General features: G+C 37.8%; 1 protein-coding gene and 1 pseudogene across 3 annotated transcripts in view; one reads left to right on the top strand and one right to left on the bottom strand.

Moving 5' to 3' along the window:
• Nkain2 (sodium/potassium transporting ATPase interacting 2) overlaps positions 1 to 20,395 on the bottom strand; it is a 1,053,517-nt gene that overhangs the window by 166,814 nt on the left and 866,308 nt on the right. The window lies entirely within an intron of this gene.
• LOC114692561 lies at positions 17,810 to 19,376 on the top strand (annotated as a pseudogene).

The following is a 20,395-nucleotide window of genomic DNA, read 5'->3' as shown; positions in this document are numbered from 1 at the left end:
ATGGGAGAGGCAAAAGACCTTCCCATTGCGAGATCAAAGCACACTGTACAGCCAAGTGTAGACACTTCCACATACCTGGTAAACACTCCTGTGACCAAATTATCCCATTATGTAGAACTGCTAGGTAAAGCAAGCTCAAATTCTCTGACTGTGGGTAATTTCTCACTATGAAGCCTCTGTGGGTTCCCACAGTGGATGGAGGGCAGTTTGGGATGGGAACATGAGCCATCAGGTTGGGGCAGATGGGGAGAGTACTGAAAGAGACTACTGGAAAGAAGGAGCATTTGGGGTTCAGGTAAAATCCTTTCAGGAAATCTCCCAGGAATCTATAAGGATGACCCCAGCTAAGTATCCTAGCAATAGTGGATATGCAGCCTGAACTGGCCATCTCCTATGACCAGATTGGTGCCTAGACCAATTGTCATCAGAGAGGCTTCATCCAGCAACTGAGGAAAACAGATGCAGAGACCTACAGCCAAATACTATTTGGAGTTCGAGGATCCTACAGAAAGGGGGGGGGAAGGATTATAAGAACCACAGGGGTCAAGGACACTACATGAAAACTCATAGAATAATCATATAACCTGGGCACAGAGGGATCACAGAGACTGAACCAACAACCAGAGAGCCTGCATGGGACTGACCTAGGCTCTCTGCATATATGTTACAATTATGTGACTTGGTCCTCTTTTGGGACGCCTCATAGTGGGAGCAACAGCTGTCTTTGACTCTTTTACTATTTTTTTTTGAACCCTACTCCCCATACTGGGTCACCTTGCCCAGCCCTAATACATGGGGAGGTGCTTAGTCTTACTGCAACTTGATATGCCACATTGTGTTGATACTCATGGGAGACCTGTCCTTCCCTAAGCAGAAATGGAGGAGGAGTGGATTGGGGGGTGGGAATAGAACAGAGTTGGTGAGGAAGGAGCTGGGAGGAGAAGAGGGAGGGAAAACTGTGGCTGGGATGTCATATAAATAAATAAATTCATAACAAACAAAACAAAACAAAAACTCATGCTTCTAAAGAGCTGGGCCATGAAAAGATATCTCGATTGGAGGACAATATGGGATGGGAGTTAGCTTTGCCATCTGGCTTTCTGAAGAATCCAAGTTCAAATAGGATCTGTAGGGCTGCCACACAATCTGCCGCCTGCACACTGGTCAAGCAGCTGGCTGGGAGGCTGGTTGGAGCGTGTGATACTGCTGTCTGACCCTCCCAGAAGAGTCGGCTTCACATGCTGCTCCTTTCCCTCTGAGCTCCTCATCAGCTTCGTGCCACCTAGATGCATGGCCAAACTCCCTTGTTCAGTCAGCTCCGAGCAAATAGGGCAGCTTCTCCAGGCATGGGAGACACACATGAACAGTGTGACAAGAGGGAACGGATGAAAATCTCACAAACAACAACAAAAACAACAACAATAACAACAAAGGACCTCACAGCTCCATCATTATTAAGATGATATATATTTTAAAAAAAAAAAAAACACACAGGAGGGTGCAAAGTCTCATTGACCATCTCCAATGGATCACTTAGACAGCTGGTATCCCCGAGGCAGACAGGTTTCTGTTCCCTCTGGCTACATTAAAGAGAGCCGGAATGGATGACCCTTGTCCCAAGTTGCCATGGATGGCTCTTTTCTGTTTTGGCACAGGTATAGATTATATTTCATTCACCAAGCACTTGCCTCTGTTTGTTCCAAAATGTGTTTGAGGAAGAGGATGGGGTGAGAAATCATGCCTAAACTTGGTCCGAGAACAGTGTATATTCCCTTAGAGAGGTGAAAACTCATCATGGCATAGGGTGACTGCACAGTCGAAATTTATCACCACCCTCAGCAAGGCAAGCCCAAAGGATAGCTCTGCAGGAATCACTTCCTCAGCTAATGTGGTTTCACATTGAGATCAGGACTTGACTAAAGCAGAGGTAATTCATGCTAGCTGGATTCTCTGTGCCTATGGTGGAGGGAGACTTATTAATCTCTGAACATTTTAAAAGAACAGTATTTTACAGAGTCTTAATTCCTTTATGAGATTTGGCACTGATTTTAAATGAGAACATAGTAATCTTAGTATAAGAGATCATTGATTTGTACCCCCTTTGAAATAAAATCAATAGGCATAACATTGAAGTCTGGCAAATTTCTGCTTACATCTTATCCCAAGTATGAGCATTTTCTTCTTAGATTGAAGTAACTTAAAATGTTTTTGCTTACATAGTTCTTTCTAGATATAACACCAAGTTGACTATGGCTGTGAACTCTTGTACAGGTATTGGCTGTGCATTTCTCCTGTATAGGCCTTGGTGAGTTCCTGCATAGGCATTGCTGATTTCCTATATAGGCATTGGCTGTGGGTTCCTGTGTAGGAATTGCTGTAAGTCACTGAATGAGCACTGGTGAGTTCATGTATAGACTTTGGTTGTAAGTTCCTGTACAGGGATTGGTTGTGACTTCCTGTTTAGGGATTGTCTATATGTTGTGGTATACTATTTTAACTGGGCAAAGACGTGTTACATTTGTTTATGTTGGGGAATGTTACTTCATCTCTGCAAAGGTGTGTTACATTTGTTTCTGCTGCCTTTGTTAATGATGTAAGGCTGCGTTGCATTTGTTTATGCTGCGTTTGTTTAATTATGTAAAAATGTGCTACATTTGTTTCACCTTGCCTGCCCGAGGCACCTGTTTGGCCTAATAAAAAGCTCAACAGCCAATAGCTAGGCAGAATAGGGATAGGTCGAGTTGGTGGGCAGAAAGAATAAGTAGGGGGCGGAAATTTAGGCTGGAGAGAAGAGGGAGAAAGAGAGGGACATACCTGGGACTAGAAGCCAGGCAGCCACCAACCAGATATGGAGACAACAGAAAAGTAAGATATGCAGAAAGAAAGGTAAAAGCCCTGAGGCAAAATGTAGATAAAGAGCAACAGACTAAAATAAATAGCTAACATAAGGCTGAGCATTCATAATTAATAAGAAGTCTCTTTGTCTTGATTGGGAGCTGCTTGGTGGCCCGAAAAGAAAGCCTGGCACAGCTATGAGTTCCTGTATTAACACTGGCTGTGATTTCCTGTATTGACATTGTCTGTGAGTTACTGTGTTGGCACTGGTTGTGAGTTGCTGTATAGGCATTGGCTATGAGTTCCTGTGTAAGTATTGGCTGTGAGTTCTTATATTAACATTGCCTGTGAGTTCCTGTGTAGGCCTTGCTGTGAGCTACTGTATGGGCTTTGGCTGTGAGTGCCTTCATTGACATTGGCTGTGAGTTTTTGTATAGGTATTGGTTGTGAGTTCCTGTACAGTCACTGACTGTGAGTTCCTATATAGGCACTGGCTGTGAATTACTGTATTGGCCTTGACTATGAGTTCCTGTATAGGCCTTGGTTGTGAGTTTCTGTATAAGCATTGGTTGTGAATTGCTGGATAGGCATTGGCTACGAGTTCCTATTTACATGTAGTGACTCTGAGTTCCTGTGTAGGCATTGGGTCTGAGATCCCATATGGAGATTGTTTTGAGTTCTTGTATTGGTATTGGCTACGAGTTTCTAATAGGCTTTGATTGTGAGTTCCTGTGTAGGCCTTGGTTATGAGTTCCTCTATAGGCTTGGCTATGAATTCCTATATAGGCCTTGGCTGTGAGCTTCTGTAGAGACTTTGATTGTGAGTTCCTCTATAGGCATTGGCTGTGAGTTGCTGCAATTGGCATTGGCCTCCAGCTTAAAGCTTTATGTTAAAATTTCAATTAATGAAAGATTTCTCATGTTTATGTCCCCAGTGAATATTGTGACTCTTTTTATATATCAGAATGGTTGAATATATTAATACTGTGACCACTTTCAAGAATATAGTGGCAGCATCATCTTTCCAAGAACAGTTTAATACTTTTGCAGTTCCTTTTGCTGTATTGGATGCTGCTCACCTTGTGATTATCACTGACTGGTTTCCATTTAATGATAAGCTATTCCCTGATAGTTTGTCCTTGAAATCTATTCACCCTTTCCTGTGAGTATAACGCCAGTCATTTTATACCTAAGTGAAAGTCTTGGATTAACACATGTATATAAATGCTTTGGGAACTGGAGATGAGTCTTAGTCTCAATAAATAGTAAGTGCATCATGTTCCAATCTGTGGTCTTTTCTACACACACACACACACACACACACACACACACACACACACACACACACACACACCTCTTCCATCTCCTCTGCTATTTTTTCCTTCTGTTCTTCCTTTCCGCTGTGGTCCTTCCTGCAGGCTTATTTGCTTCATTGAGGTAAAAATATCAATTCTGAATATAAATGACTTCTCAAGAATTTATTTCTATTTTTGTTTTCCCACCTGTTTTTAGGTAAGCATACTGAGAATGATAGAATTACCAGAAACAAGAACACCTTTCTGACATGGAAAGGAAAACAGTGGGGTTCTATGTGGTATCCAATTGTAGATGTTTTCTAATCCCATATATCTTTTATCTACTCTTTAGTTCTATCTATTGAAGCAGAGAAAAAAAACTATATTTTTGAGAAATCAGCACAAAAAACAGAATGGCACAATGTTTAAAATTTTCTCTGTTTGAATACTTCATAATTTTATAGCAAGCATAAGAAAATGATATTTAGCTAAAAATTGCAATTAAAATATAACATTATGCATCAAACTATTGTATTATTGAATAAATTTCAGAAATTTGAATAACATATAATCTATACTCTGAATGTATTTATAAAAACCATAACATTTACTTCAAATGAAGAAGACAGATGGTATGATTTATCTCAGAGATGACAATATTCTTAGGATAAACACAAGATGTTGAAACAAATTCTGTTTTGCAGTTGGCCATAGAAATAAATATATAAATCAAGTTCTGGGTTACATTAGTTACAGTGTTAATAAAACAGGGCATGGGTGGTACATAGAGTTAATGTTAGAGTTAAATTATAGGATTGTATATTAGGATTGGATCCTAACATAGCCTCAACTACCAGTAGCTGATGAGGCTGCAAGATGTAGATTTTCAGAGTTAGCAACAGACAAATGTGTGGTAGGGTTTTATGTGTATATAGAGATTAACACTCAACCACCCCATACATTTTCTTAACTAAAGCCATGAATTAGAACATGACCATAAGCCAGCAGGAAGCAATACTATTTTTATTAATTATTTGGGAATTTAATACAAGGCACCCTGATCATACTTGCTTCCTATTCCTCCCAGGTCTACATTTCCACCCTAGTCCACTCCCCAGAGAAAGAAAAAGAAATACAGGAAGTCTAATTTGTGTTGCCCATATACTCATTGGAGCATGGTCAAACTCGCTTTGTGTATACTAGTGTCATATTGAGTTATGGTCCTTCTATTCTTAATTTCTTTAGATATTTTAATAAGGAAGGCTGTTGACCTTCACCATACACCTTTGTGCCTGATTTCTGTGTATATTTATGCAATGTATTATATTTATCTATTTGTTCAAATTAAACCATTCTTGCATCTGTGTAATGAAGTCAGTTTCGTCACAATGTATAATATTTTTCAATGATGAATTCCATTTGCAATTACTTTATTAAGACTATTTGTATCTGTTTTAAAGTAGATATTAGTCTTAATTATCTTTTTGTGTTGTATCATTACCTGGGTTTGGAATTAGCTTAATACTGGCTTTGAAAATGAGTTTGATAGGGTTCCACATATTCCTATTTCGTACAATAATTTGAAGGGGATTGATCTTCATCCATCTCTAACTATGTGGCAGAATTTAGTGGTGATTCCATCTGGTCATGGGCTTCTGTTTCTTTTCTGTTTTCTTTGTAATTGGGAGAATCCTCCTTACTGCTTTGTCTCATTGCTTCTTATAAGACCGAACTGTTTAGATCCTCTTGGCTTAACTTTGATAGGTCATATGACCTTTCTAAAAATGGCTCTAATATTTCAGGAAATAATCCAAATTGTTGATATATGGCATTTTATGAAATTAGAAAACTTCTGTATTGCAAAGAAAATTATAGAGTGAGGAGAAAGACTATAGCAGGAGAGAAAAATCTTTACTAGTTGTATACCAAATAAAGGATCAATATACCTAATACATAAAGAACTTGAAAGCAATCAGGGCCTCAACTAATCCAATCAATAAATAACTAAGTGAAATGAACAGCACTTTAAAAAACAATGAATCACAGACAGCTAACATGCACACTAAACTCCCCATAATCCTTAACCATAGGTGAAATGCAAATTAAAATTACATGGAGATTTTATATCACCCTTTCACACAAGCCATCATTAAAAACAAATAACAACAAATGCTGGAGAAGCTGTGTTGTTAAAGGACTGTTCACACATTTCTGGTAGGGATTTAAATGAGTGAATATAAACATGGAGGTTTCCTTAAACTAAAGTTATCTATCTATATCTAAAACATCTATGATCCAGCTCTAAACTATTAAGCATTTACCATAAGAACCTAATTCAGCATGCTACAGAGATATCATTATATCTGTGCATATTGAGTGACACTATAAAAGCAACCAACTTATGGATGAATCAATAAAGAAAATGTTGTATATAAACATAATGAATTATTACTCAGACATAAAGAATTAAGTTATGATATTTGCAGAAAAAATTGATGGAAGTAGAGATCATTATATTCAGTTAATGATGTTAGATTGAGAAAAACAATATGTTTTCTCTCATTTGCAGAATCTATAAAGAAGGGGCATGAGCTAAGAGAGTAGAGGAAACTATTTAAAGGGAATGAGAGGGGATACAGAGAGAAGGTGTTGGAAGGTATGCGATGTGACAGCTGAAGGAAATACTATTTGGTTGAAGGAAGGGAACCAGACAAGGGTGGAGGAGGAAGTCCATTGGGAGTGAATTAGAACAAACATAATGATACATATGAAAATATTAAAAAGAAATCCAGTATTTTGTATGTTAGCTATAAATTAATAATAAAACCAAACTATATTACAAAGCCACAGTATATATAGCAGTCAGGTATAAATCCAAGAGTCACCAAGCAGATCTGTAGAACAGAGCTGAGAGCCCGGAAGTAAACTCAGAGTGAGAAGCTATGACAGAGATGACGCCAGTCTGCAGGTGTTCTCTCAAGGAGTTAGGGACAAGTAGTCAATACTTTAGAGGAAAAAAAAAGAATTACTTTTCATGTTATACCATTTTGAAATTTAACTGGCAACAAATTAAAAGGCCTAAGTGTAAGAAACAATAATGTATTTAAGAATAAATACTGGAGTGTATTTCTGAGTGCCATGATGAATATATATTTTTTTGAGCAAGGCTATACATGAGCACGCCTCAATAGGCAATATTTGATGAGTTTGATCACTACCCAGGGAAATATCTGTGTGATGGAAGACAGAAGACAAAAGCAAACATATTAAAGGAAGGCTGGATGACAACCCTCAAAAGGTAGCTTCATGTATGTATTAAAATGTTCCAATTGAACATACAGAGCTAATCTCAATTGTCAACCTGATTAGGTAGAGAAGACCATAGCTTATTTAAAGCACACACTTGGGTGTATCTATGATTCCAGACAGGATTAACCTGGTCGAAATGAATGTGGGCTACATTCATTGGATGGGGCCCTGGTTGGAATAAAAGGCAGAAAGAGAGAAAGCCAGCTACATTAGGTGGTCTCTCTCTGTCTTGAGAAAGCTTTGCAGCACGATGGATTCTGACTTCTAAAACCCTGATCCTAAGGAACATTTTCCTCTCTAAAGTTATTTCGGCTAGGTATTTGGTTACAATAACAACAGAAAAGCTGACATGGAACTTTTTAAAACATCTGCTGAAAAACTAGCTAATGAATAAGCAGACCAGGTAAATCTTGGATTTCTTCAGTTTTTCTAGTAATCAAGGCACTGTCTCTCAAACAAGGTAATGATGCATACTACTAGCTTGCCAAGAAAACAAAGCTTAACTATTTGATATGTTAATGAGCTCCATTTACATTTGTCTTCTTTTGGATCTCTTCATAATTGATCTTTTTTAATTTAGATAATGGGGGCCAGCCAGCAGCAGAGTGGGTGGTATAGTGAAGGGGGAACTGTTGTGTGATAATTTTTGTGTTCTGACAAGTAAAGCTTGCCTGGAGGTCTGAGGGCAGAGATAACCACTGGTTAACCACAGAGGCCAGGTGGTGGCGGCTCATACCTTTAATCCCAGAACTCAGGGTTAAAATGATGAGGTGGGGCAGAGACAGGATCTGAGCTTTTTTTTTTTTTTTTTTTTTTTTTTTTTTTGGTCAGAGGATCTGGAGAGGTAAGGAGTCAATGGTGGCTGGTCCTCTGCTTTTCTTATCTTTCAAGTTATTACCCTGATATCTGGCTCCTGGTTTTTATTGGTAAGATTAATTAGATTTATGCTTCATCTGGCATCCAAATGTTCAGCAAGAATTTCTGCATAAAGCCTAAAAAAAGCTTTAAAAAGAATTGTAAACACAAAAATGAAGTCAAACTCGGCTTCTTGGTAACTGGTTTTTTTTTTTTTTTTTTTTTTTTTTTTTTTTTTTTTTTTGGTTTCTCAGATAGGCTGTTTGCTAGTGGCAAGCAGAGGTGGCTTCCTGACTCAGTGCTAGAGGCATAAACTACATGGCTCTTTTAAGAGACCCTGCTACAAAGCACTTAAATGGGTTTATGAGCAGTGAGTAGGGCACTACTCAGTGGTACATGGACCCAGAAACTTCCCAGAGTTGGGGCGATAAACTTGATATACTGGTATCTCTGCCATGAAGCTAGGCTCTCAGAACCAAGGAATGGGGTGGAGCCATGGTCCTATTCATGCCTGCTTAGCAATTTAAAGGCTCATGTGGTCAGAAAAAGATAGAGATATGCAGTAAAGACAGATTCAGATGAAAAATTGCTCTAAACAGGTTACAGTGTGTTTTAAAATATATGTAGGCTTGGGAGAGAAAAGAAAAAGGGTACAGAAATTCCTTAAAAACAAATAGAGTAATAAAAATTATAATAAGTCATGTAAAGACAGAAAATACATAGTCTAGATACTGTATGTTATTGTGTTGTCTTTAAATTTTCACTACTAATGAACAAATAACTGCCAAAAGACATTTGATTATGAAAGCTGCTAGATTAAACCAACCCATATATTTAAAAAATATCTTGACTTCAAAATTTAAGTCAAAAGATATGTTACTTTGGGAAAAAGGTTCTGCTTTTATTTTCACAGGAAATGAGAGGCTCTGAATTCATTCTAGCTTATGCAAAATCAGGTTTGATCAAGGAAGACCCCCCTGAATCATCTCCAATGGAAATGGATGGTCCAGATGATACAACATTTCAGAATGCCTCTGTTGTAATTTCCTCTGAGTTCTACATCTAGAACAGTTTCAAGGCTGCTGACTGAGATGATCCAGCCTCACAGACTACTCCAGTCAGAACTTGACCATAATCCCAAATTTTCTCAGGGCCCCCCAAAGATTACTAGTGCCCCCAATCAACAGAAAATAGTCTAGAGAACTATGCCCACATTTCAAAAAATAAATTATGAATGTTTGTCATAGTTTAAGGGGATTGGTTACAAGTTGTTATGGATAACGGTCATAAAAAAAGCTAGACAAAGTAAGCTAGATTAAAGGATATTATTCTGAAAAGAAAAAGTGGGGATATAGAAATGATAGGATAAAAGGATTACTGAATCTACTTTAATCCAAAAACAACTATTAGTCTTACATATTTTACATTGGTATGAATTTTAGTTTATTGATACAAATTCAAAGTAAATGTTGTTATACTCTATGTATATTTCTACTCTTGTTTAGGGTATTATATTTACACAGCTCATTTAAAAATGTAATATATAATTAAGAAATACAGATTAATAGTCATCTTTAATAGCAAACCCATAGTCATGTTAGGTATGTTTTCAAGGTCATACAGAGATATTTCAGATAGATAGGCAATCTTCAAACACTTCAAAGACCTACAGAATATGACATTTAAAATGTTTTAATAACTTAGACTTTTCTGGACAGTGAGACACATCTGCTCCTGACAGCACCAATAACTTCAAAGAGGATGATGGGCATTGATGAAACTTCATTTGGAGTTTGTTTTCTTTATGGCAAAAGCTAGTCATGTGGGCAGAGAACTGCCCTTCCTTCAACTGCTAATAGTTACAGTCCAAACTTGATCAGCAAGATGCAAGAAAGGTGACTGCTGAACTTTGCCAAGACAAGGTAGGACAGTCCTTCAAAATTTCCAGCTTCACCGGAAAGTCTGTCAGATATGCTAGGTCTGTAGGCCAGAGTTGGATACCCCAATGTTGCAGAGGAACCTTGGGTGATTGTTCAGGCATCCAGCTGTTTCTGTCATTTCCTAATTTTGGAAGTTGTATGCTCTGCACTTCCTGCTTACTCAGGTAATATTATATTCTTCTCAGGTCTCAGATTGAGTTGAAGACTAGATAGTTATAGTTTCTGTGTTATAAGACTCAAAAAGAAACCTTGCTAAAAAGATGTAAAGTGTATAAGGTTGACAGACATCAAAAAATAGTTTTGGGTTGGTAATGCCAGTTAGGATAGAAAGTGAATTAGGTACAACACTGTGGACTCATCAAGATAGGATAGATAATGGAGTATTTTCTCTGAATTTGTCAAATGCTAATGGACTAGAAATTGTTAATGTAATTATTGCCTGTATATATTTGTATATATTTATTGTACTTATTGTATATAGTTTTTCTATGTTAGTTAAAACCTCTTTTCTATTTAGACAAAAAGGGGAAATGTTGTATGGTATTTTGTTTGTGTTCTGACAATGCTTGCCTAGAGATCAGAGGGCGGAGCTAGCCACTAGTTAACCATAGCAGCCAGGTGGTAGTGCCTCAAGCCTTTAATCCCAGCACTCGGGAAGAGAGAAGAAGTGATAAGGCGGGGTGGAGATAGGATTGGAGCCTTTTTTGGTCAGAGGATCCAGAGAAGTAAGAAGTCACTGGTGGCTGTTCCTCTGCTTCTCTGATCTTTCAGGTTATTGCCCTGATATCTGACTCCTGGTTTTTATTGATTAATTAGATTTATACTTCAGGGAACAAGAAAGATTTCAATAGTAATAGGCCTATATACCAGGGTCTTGTAAAGAAAAATGCTGGTTGTGGCTGGCCCATTGTTTTGGTGAGTCTTCAAAAGTAGCTAATAGAATACAGGCATCTGACAGGCAGATAACTGATCTGTGCCTTCAAATATGGCAGTCATTCTTTGGTGATCTCATTCTAAGATCCCTATGTACTGAAAATAAATAAAAGTAGTCTAGAAAGCTCCAGTTGTAGTTCTTCTGAAGCTCCATTTGTATCATTTCTTAATTTTTTTTATTTTAATTGTGTGTATGTGTGTGTGTGTGTGTGTGTGTGTGTGTGTGTGTGTGAGAGAGAGAGAGAGAGAGAGAGAGAGAGAGAGAGAGAGAGAGAGAGAGAGAGATGTACATTTGAATGCAGGTGCCTACAGAGGCCAGAAGACAGTGTGGGATCATCTGGAGGTGGAGTTATAGGTAGTGATGAGCCACCTGATGTGAGTTCTGGGAACTGAATCTGGGTACTCTTTTAACTGTTATCTCTCCAGGCTCTGCATCTATTTCTTGCATAGAATCTTGCTCCTTAATTACAAAATTCAGTAAAATACTTCCATTCTAGCTCATCTCCATTCCTTTGTGTCTGCACAGATACCCAGAAATACTTTCAACCTGAGATTTCTTGTGGCCACACCAGGCTGGGATTCAAATCAATGCCTTGGTACTCAGGCATCATCAGAGAAACTTCTTGTGGTAGGTGAGGATTAACACAGAAAGCCACAATTGGACAGTGAGAAGAGAGTGAGAGAGATTTTGGAACATTCATTCCTAAATGGGATGTCTTCATCAAACCCCTCCACTCAGAGCTCAGAGATTTAGGAGGAAGAGAAAGCAGAAAGATTGTGAGAGCCAGAGGTGATGGATGACTCCAAGGAAACAGTGTCTTCCAAACACAACAAGATTGATGAGCATGGGAACTCACAGAGACTGCAGCAGCATGTTCAGGCCCTGCACAGATTCATGTCAGATGGGGTTTCAGTGCTGAAAAGAGGAAATGACAGGAGCCCCTACCCCTAAACTAGAAGCTATCTGCAATTGATGCCTGCTCACAAATAAAAAAGTTAGCTTTCTCCAATGGAGTCTCACTGGGTATATTAACCATACTTCAGGGAAGACCCTATGCCCAGAAGAAGATGGCCAGCACAAAATAAACTCAATGGCATTTTTGTAAACTTTTTGTTTCATATTTCTTTGTTTGGGCACTTTTCATCATTATTGGTCTTTTGCTGGTATATTTTGGTTTCTATTTTTTGTGTTTTTTTAATTTTATTTTATTTTTCTAGTGTGTTTCTTTTTGTTATTGTTTGTGTTTATTTTTTAAAGGTTGTCAAGAAGGTGGGAAGGAAGTAGGATGGGTGCTGGGAAGAAGAAAAGCATGATCAGAATATGTTGTATCAAGTTTTTTTTTTTTTCAATAAAAAAGAAAAAATGTGTCCAAAATTAGGGCAAGGAAGAAATTGGTAGAGTGAATAAAATAAAGATTAAACTAAAGAATACAAACGAAGTACAGTAAAAGAAATGAAGGTCTAGCAGCAACAGGATGTACAATCAAACTGCGTATTTCTGTCTTGCCTTTCTGGAAAAGGATAAAAAGGCTTCAGGTAGATCTTCCTTTTGCTAACTGTAGTCTCAGCAAGGTGGACAGTGGTTTGAGACTCTTGTCTTCTGCCTTTGGTTACAGAGTGAATGCTGTCATCTTCCAGGTACAGAGACAAACCCTTCAGTGGACTCAGGATTTGCAATGTCAGCCCTTGGTTTGAAAGTCACAAGTGAACCTAAGCATTGAATGTGTCAGATTCTTTTGCCAGACACAGTTCTTCCTGTCATAAGATGTCCATCTATTTGCAATGCATGCAGGTAGAGCGTCTTTCAGAGGAGACAAGCTTTAACAAGATCAGCAAACTCCAAACCTGTGATTTGAATACCATTTGGAGTTGTGTTTATTTTGGAAAGAGGCATCATTTTTCAGTTGCTGACATTACAGAGATAGAGAAAGGCACATTTCATCTCTCATTGGTGCGGCTAAGAGCATTTATCCTGGAGAAAAGGAGCTGTGTAGAAAGGCAACAAAAGAAAAGATAGAACAAAGCCTGGTGCAGCTGACATCCCATAGTTGATTTCCATTGGACACAACCATTGCTTGTCATCCAAAACTCCTATGAACTTCAAGCACAAGTCTCATTCTCAGTCTCATTTTAGTAAATGAGCATTATTTAATGCAAGAGCTTTTGCAAGTGTTTGACAGCCTGAATTTCAATCCGAATTGGTGATAATGATGCACATATCATTACTGTCTTGCAAAGCTTCCGAGTGTGAGAAAAAACCAGTTGGGCCACAAGGAATGGTTCAGAGAATGCTTTGAAAGCATTCTTCCTCAGAGAGGAGCACACCAATTGGTTACTCAGTATCAAACAGTCTTGAAAACATACCCAGAGTGAGCAGGGTGTAGTTAAGATTTTAGGAACACACACGTATGTGTCTATGTATGTATGTATGTATACAAACACATGTAACAACAATTAAAGAAAACAAGAACATAAATTTGAAAGAGCAAGGAGGGCTGCATGGGAGGATTTAGAGGGAGAAAATGAAGATGAAAATGATATTATATTATATTCACAAAAGTAGGATATTTTAAAAATAAAATATTCTCCCTTCGCCAAAAACTATACCCTCATTTCCTGCCCGGGCAATACTCTTCTATTAAAATTCATTCCTGTTTGTTCTGAAGACTTTTGCTCATTCTACGCTCCCATATTGACTTGGAAATGGTTTTCCCTGTAAGAGGTAATAAATTAAACCTTTTCATTGGATAGCTTATATTTCCAAAACATGACAGTGGGCTTACAGTACTGTAATACAGAATCACTAAAACAAATCCATTCCTGGAAGGCCAAAGTGGGTTGTGGGGGCTGTAAAGGTGTTCTACCCTTCATGTTCTTTGGAAGAAAACATGAGATAGAATGAAATTTAGGACTAGGGTTAAAAGGAAAACTGAAGGGAAAAATATGCAGCTTCTAAAAGCAAACACTGTCCACCTTCAACTTTTTCGACAGCCAACATGAGTTTTACAGGCCTTGGTTTGGCAAAGAAAGCCATAACATTTCCAAAATATATTATTTCTTTTTATGTAAAGAGAAGCAATGTTTGAATATGTCCATGGGAAGCTTGCTTATGATCTGGATCCTGGAATAAGCTGTGAACCTCTTTTCTTGTCAACAAAACAGAAATTATGCTGAATGGTTTGTATGGTCTGTTCCAGAATTTTGGCTCTTGAAAGTAATATTTTGAATGGGATTATCTAATAGAGCTTCTTCTATAATGCTATCTATCTAGATATTTTAGCTTATTTTTTCAGAGTCCAAGTTAGATTGTATTTAAAATGTTTCTTTTTTGTTAGTTTGCCTTATTTATCATTTTATTTTATTACCAGTACTAATTAAAGGTAGCTATCTTACTGTATTTATAAGGAAAGAGGCAGTCACTGTAAAATTCTCTACAGTTCTATCTCCATACAACTGAGAAATTCATTCTATTAAAATTTTGTGTATCTTCCTGTGAAAGAGTTAACTAAAAACAAGAGAAATAAATATTTGGAACCATTGACTGCCCTGTAATTTCTTTGTCTACTTGTATGGATGATTTTTTTATGCATGCATTTCCTATTTGAATCAATGAACATATTTTAGTTTGTTCATTCAGGGCAAGCCTCTTGACAGTTAAATCCCACTCAGAAGTAAAACTCAAAACTTTGGTATGAAATCTGATGTTGATGTCCCTGTACTATGGCAGACCCTAAAGATGGATGCAAAGAAATCCCATTCTGAATTGAAGAGATTTGAGTGTTCTCACTGGAAGGGTCTTGAGCAATTCTGAATGATTGTATGAATAGCGAGTTTTTTTTTTTATTAATACTAGATTTAATTCCATTCTGACTTATGCTGATTTTTGATAGACCAATGTTTAATATACTCTTGTCAAGGTACCATCAACTGGAACAGCATTTGCTTCTTTCTCCATCTATAAAGCCAGATGAACCAGCACTTCTTAGATGGTCTCCAGTAAATTTTAGGGAGAAGCATCTTCTATAATTGGTGAATGTCACCTTCCAGTTATCCTTTAAAGCCCCAACATAGACTGTCATCCAATTTGGGTTTTATTTACTCATAACTAAATTATTCTGGCTGAATCTTCACTATAGCAAAAATAACAACCACTATCAGCTGATAGAAAAATGAAGTCAATGGAAGAGTAGTTTGATGTTTTTGGTGGCCTAGCAAAAGGAATAAGCAATGACATCTTGTGTTTATAGGTACTGAGGAGGCCACTGCTTTTTTCTATTGATTAAAATACATTTAAACACTAAGTTTCAGCTTCTATTATCTTGAATTTCTTAACCTCTTTGTAAGAATCTCAAATATCACTACTTCTCCTTTTCCCACAATAATCCTACCTGCTTCTTTCACTTTTAACAGCAACAAGAAATGACACCAGTGCTACTTAGGAAATGAATACTTTCAGTTTATCTTCACTATTTATTCTTATGAATTAAGGGAGGTGACATTATTAAGAGGGTAGAATACTGAGTCCCAGGCACTCTTTCCCAAGCAGACAGACAACTACTCAACAGTCTATGAAACAATCCCCTTTGTTAGGAATCCAGAAACCAGTTGAAAGACTCCTGTGCTGCATTTGAATGCAAAACTAACTGCATCAAAACACTAGGAAAATTTATGGTTTTCACTCATCATAGTCTGCCCCAAGCTTCACTGGAGTGAGTAGCATGATTGGGCGAAAGCTTCCAGCTCCTGGCTTTTCTGAGGGAAAGGAAGAAAAGATTGAAACTTGGTTCTACTTATCAGATGTTTTGGTAGACTCTTTAATGGCTTCTGTCTTGTCTGTACCTCACTATTGACAGCAAGCAGCAGCAAGCTGAGGTCCACTTAAAGCACAAGTGATGCTTTAGAATGTTCTATACATACCTAACACAGTCCTTCCTCTGGCCCATGACAGAATTAGAGGGCAAAACACTTAGAACTCCCAGCTTTCCTGTGGGGAGGAAAAGCATTCTGAGTTTGTATAATAATCAGGTTGGGGAGTGGGTGATTCTGACTGGCTCCTCCAGTGCCTGCTTTGTAGCCACACTCTAGTGGCTGCTGGTAATAAAAGAGAGCTGGACAGTTTGCGACAACTTCAGAGAACCTGTAGTGTGACGGACACATCTCAAAGGAACAAGAGAGGATGGGCTATTCATAGAGCAACTGCCAAGTTCCTATCATTTCTGGATACCCAAGCAGAGCAACAATGAGGACACACACAGAGAAAATGTTTAAGGAGATTCTCTAATCTCTATGCAGCCGACTATTTGGTGTTTGGATAAAGTTTCTATGTTTTTAAATGCATGGAATAAAAGTTACAAGGTATACAGATAAATATGATGCCATGGTACATGAACAAAGTATACCTACAGAAACTGATCCCAAGGGCATGATATATGAAGTATCTGACAAACAATTCAAAATAATCATCATAAATAAGCTTAACATCTCGGAAAAAATTATTTGTGAGCCAAATGAGAATATTTACAAAGAGATGAAAATACAAAAAAAGGAACCAAACAAAAGTGGGAGCCGAAGAACACAATAATTGAATTAACAAATTCTCTAATGGGCTTTATTGTATGAGCTGAGTTTGGCATACCAATCATAAACTCAAAGAGAATCTATCTGAAATGATATAGAGCAGGGGGCAAAACAAAATACTGAGGATAGCCAAAAACAGCAAAGGGATGCCAGAGAATTCCAAAGAGTACTAAGTGCCCTGAAAGTTCTCATTTAACAAATCTTGCTGTCTGCTCTTTTACTGAGCAAAGAGGCATTCTAACTAATGGTCTTCTTTTCTTCTCTTCCTTCTTCCAAAACTTCAACCAGAGTTAAAAGCACTGTCCAGAGTTAAGTATTGTAAAGCAGAAATGCAATTGATTGACAAGATCCGGAAGCAGAAATAATTTAACAAAATAATGCATAAGAGCTGTTGCCTGAAAATTCTTCTTAAAGCCTCCAAAAGGTGAAGGAGACAGAAGCAGGTCCCACATTAAACACAGCTGTAGACAGATTTGGCAGGGAATGATTTCATGCTTGATATTCCTAAGAACCATCACCATGATGATGAAAGTGAAGATAATGGAAGCAGCTTCCTTTCCTGGCTTGCAGGGCTTGATATCCCCCATTAACTAGAGGCATGCATCACTGCAGAGTTGTGATGCTTTCATCTCCGTTCTCAGGGTTTCAGAGCAATATCTGTAAGTGCTGAGAAAGGCTGTTAATGAGGCACAAAGAGATGGTCATTGGAATGTTCTTCGTAATAAGAATCTGGCTACTGGTATAGGCATTAATAATGACATTCTACCATACATCACAAATACTTAGAACAGTTCTCTGTCTTTTTAAACAACTGTGTTCATTGCTGAGATAGAAAAAAATATTGTGTAGTATTTGTTGCCCACTTTCACGTTAAAGTCAACTGTCCTCTGTGCTTAAATAAGTTCAATTTGTAAGTACTTGGATTGCCCACAGATTAATATACAATTCAATTATATATTCTAGCTTACCTAGAAAGGCTCAAAATGAAATGGTAACTTTGGTTTCTGGGGCTAGAGTCAACAGCCATTAAGAGAACAAGGATTTCTTGGTGTTCTGAGCAGCACCATGGTGGTCAGCAAGAACAAATGCCTAAAAAAGGGGGGCAGAAAGGGAGCCAAGGAGAAAGTGCTTGGTATATTTTCTAAGAAATTATTGGTATGATGTGAAAACTCTGTGTATGTCCAATATTAGAAACATTTGAAAAACACTAATCATCAGGACTTAAGGAACCAAAATTGCATTTGATAGGCTCAAGGGTTATATATTTGAAGACAGACTTGCTGATGTAAAGAATAATGAATTTGCATTTAGGAAATTCAAGTTACTTGCTGAGTATGTTGATGTCAAAACCTGTGTAGCTAGCTAACTTTTATGGTGTGGCTCTTACCTGAGACAAAATGTGTCCCATTGTCAAAAAGCGGCAAGCTGTGATTAAAGCTCATGTTGATGTCAAGATAACAGGGAGTTATTTGCTCCACCTGCTCTGTGTTGGTTTCACTAAAAAGGATCCAACAATCAGATACACAAGATGTCGTATGTATGGCATCAACAGGTCAGCCAGATCTGGAAGAAGATGTTGGAAATCATAACCCAAGATATGCAGACAAATGATTGAAGGAAGTGGTTAATAAATTGATTTCAGACAGCATTGGAAAAGACATAGAAAAGTCTTGCTAGTCTATTTATTTTCTTCATAATGTCTTCGTTAGAAAAGTAAAAATCCCAAAGAACCCAAGTTTGAATCGGAAAAACTCATGGAGCTCCATGGTGAAGATGGCAGTTCTTGAAAAACTACCAGTAACAAGACGTGTTAAAGTTGAACAAGCTGATGCATACATGGACTATTAGCCCAAGAATCTGTTTAAAATCCAGATTTTAAATAGTGATAAGAGATTCCTGTTGGTGATGGTTAGAGAGAGAGAGAGAGGAGAGAGAGAGAGAATGAAGTCATTTTTTAAACTGAGAAAAAAAAGTGTATTTAAAATATTCTGCATGCCAGCCTCAAGATTCTAAGTATCAGGCATTGCTGCTACAGCAGGATTTTAACAGGATGAGCCACACAGATTTTTCGCCTGGGAAGGAATGGGTTAGTGAAGAACAGATTGTCAATTAAGCATGAGTTGAAAGTTCAGCTTTCAGAAGATCCTGAACTTATGCCTCACATTTCAAGAAACAGATCCTGAGGAAGAACAGAAATAGATGAAGGCTATAGATAAGATGAAAAACTTATATAAGCCAAGTGTATGAGTTTCTCTACCCATGTCATTGGCTCACGTAAATGCCAGACATCATTTTATATCCAGCCTAGATATAGCAGACGTTGGCATTTAAGTATAGATTGCTATGAGAGAAAATTGCCCTTAAATGAAAAAGGAAGTTTACTGGTGAGAAAAACGATTTCCCCCAGTTAACAGTTAAAACCCCAATAATAGAAATGTTTTCAAGCAGAGGTCATAGGGTGGGAGAAGAGAAGAGCTATAATGATACCTCAGTTCCCACCTAAAAAGAAAGAAAATCAGCTTCAGTTTAAATTGCAATGTGTGGGTTGTGTACATCGAGCGTTCTCCTCCCTCTCGCCTAAAACCTCAGGCTTCATGTTAAATGGGACAAATCACATCGTTCGTAGTTCTGCTCTGCTTGGTACAGCTGCTGGCTGCAGGTGGTGCCCTAAAAATATATTGTTTGTTTATTTTGTGTTGTAGCTGTCTCCAGAAGGGTGCCGAAAAGCACAACTGCTCACTTCCCTTTGTGTTGGTGAACCGCGTGATGAAAGACTAAGACCTCTGCCAAACCCAGCATGGAAAGGCCCAAATAAGAGGCCCAGGTAGTGCTCGAGGCTCAGCTTCTGATAAGTTCCATTTTCTTTGGATTCATGAAGCAAAGCTGACAAGCAGACTATCTGTCATCAGAGCCTCTTGACTGGGTCTCAGTGAAGCAAAGCCAAGCTACAAACTGCCTTTGTTGGGAGAATAATTGAGCTGCTCTGGAGATTAACATCGGTAAGCACATGGGGCAGAAATGAAAAAGAAATCAATAACACATCACAGACGCAAAATAGAGGCAGAGAGGAATCCAGGTAAATGTTCACGTAGATTATTTAAACAGAGCTTTTAATGATTTTTTTACTTTAATAACTTGCATGATCAAATAGTTTTTCCAGTCATCCAGGCAGAGCACTCAAGGGTAACTCTGCTTACCTCACAGTTGTTGAACACAACACAACAATTTATATGTAAAACCGTCTTATACACTATGTTCAAAAGAATGATACATGAGCTTTACATTATCCACTAATCCTATTCTAGTCATTTTTCATTAGGCGAGTCTCAAAACAATGAGCCTCCCCAAAGGTAAGGATTTATATGAACTAATTGGTACAAAGGCAAGATTGACAACTGTAATTTCATGCCAAGCAACTTTTGTCAAGGCATTTCTTGCTATTGAAAAATAAAAATAAAAGATTCAATGGGATTCTGATAAAAGTAGATTTTCAAATCTAGAGGATAATTAAGTGAAATGTAAACTAAGGATGATTTCATAAAAATACTTAAAAAACCAATTGCCTTCTAGCAACTGTGTCACTAAAGGCTTTCTAAAATCGAGTGCATAGAAATACATTTAGATTATTAACATGAGAGGGAATATGTTTCC

This window comes from Peromyscus leucopus, chromosome 8a, assembly GCF_004664715.2.
Source record: "Peromyscus leucopus breed LL Stock chromosome 8a, UCI_PerLeu_2.1, whole genome shotgun sequence".
In the NCBI taxonomy this organism is placed as follows: domain Eukaryota; kingdom Metazoa; phylum Chordata; class Mammalia; order Rodentia; family Cricetidae; genus Peromyscus; species Peromyscus leucopus.
The sequence above is the reverse complement of the archived record's forward strand: the minus strand, read 5'-3'. Positions and strand labels throughout refer to the sequence as shown.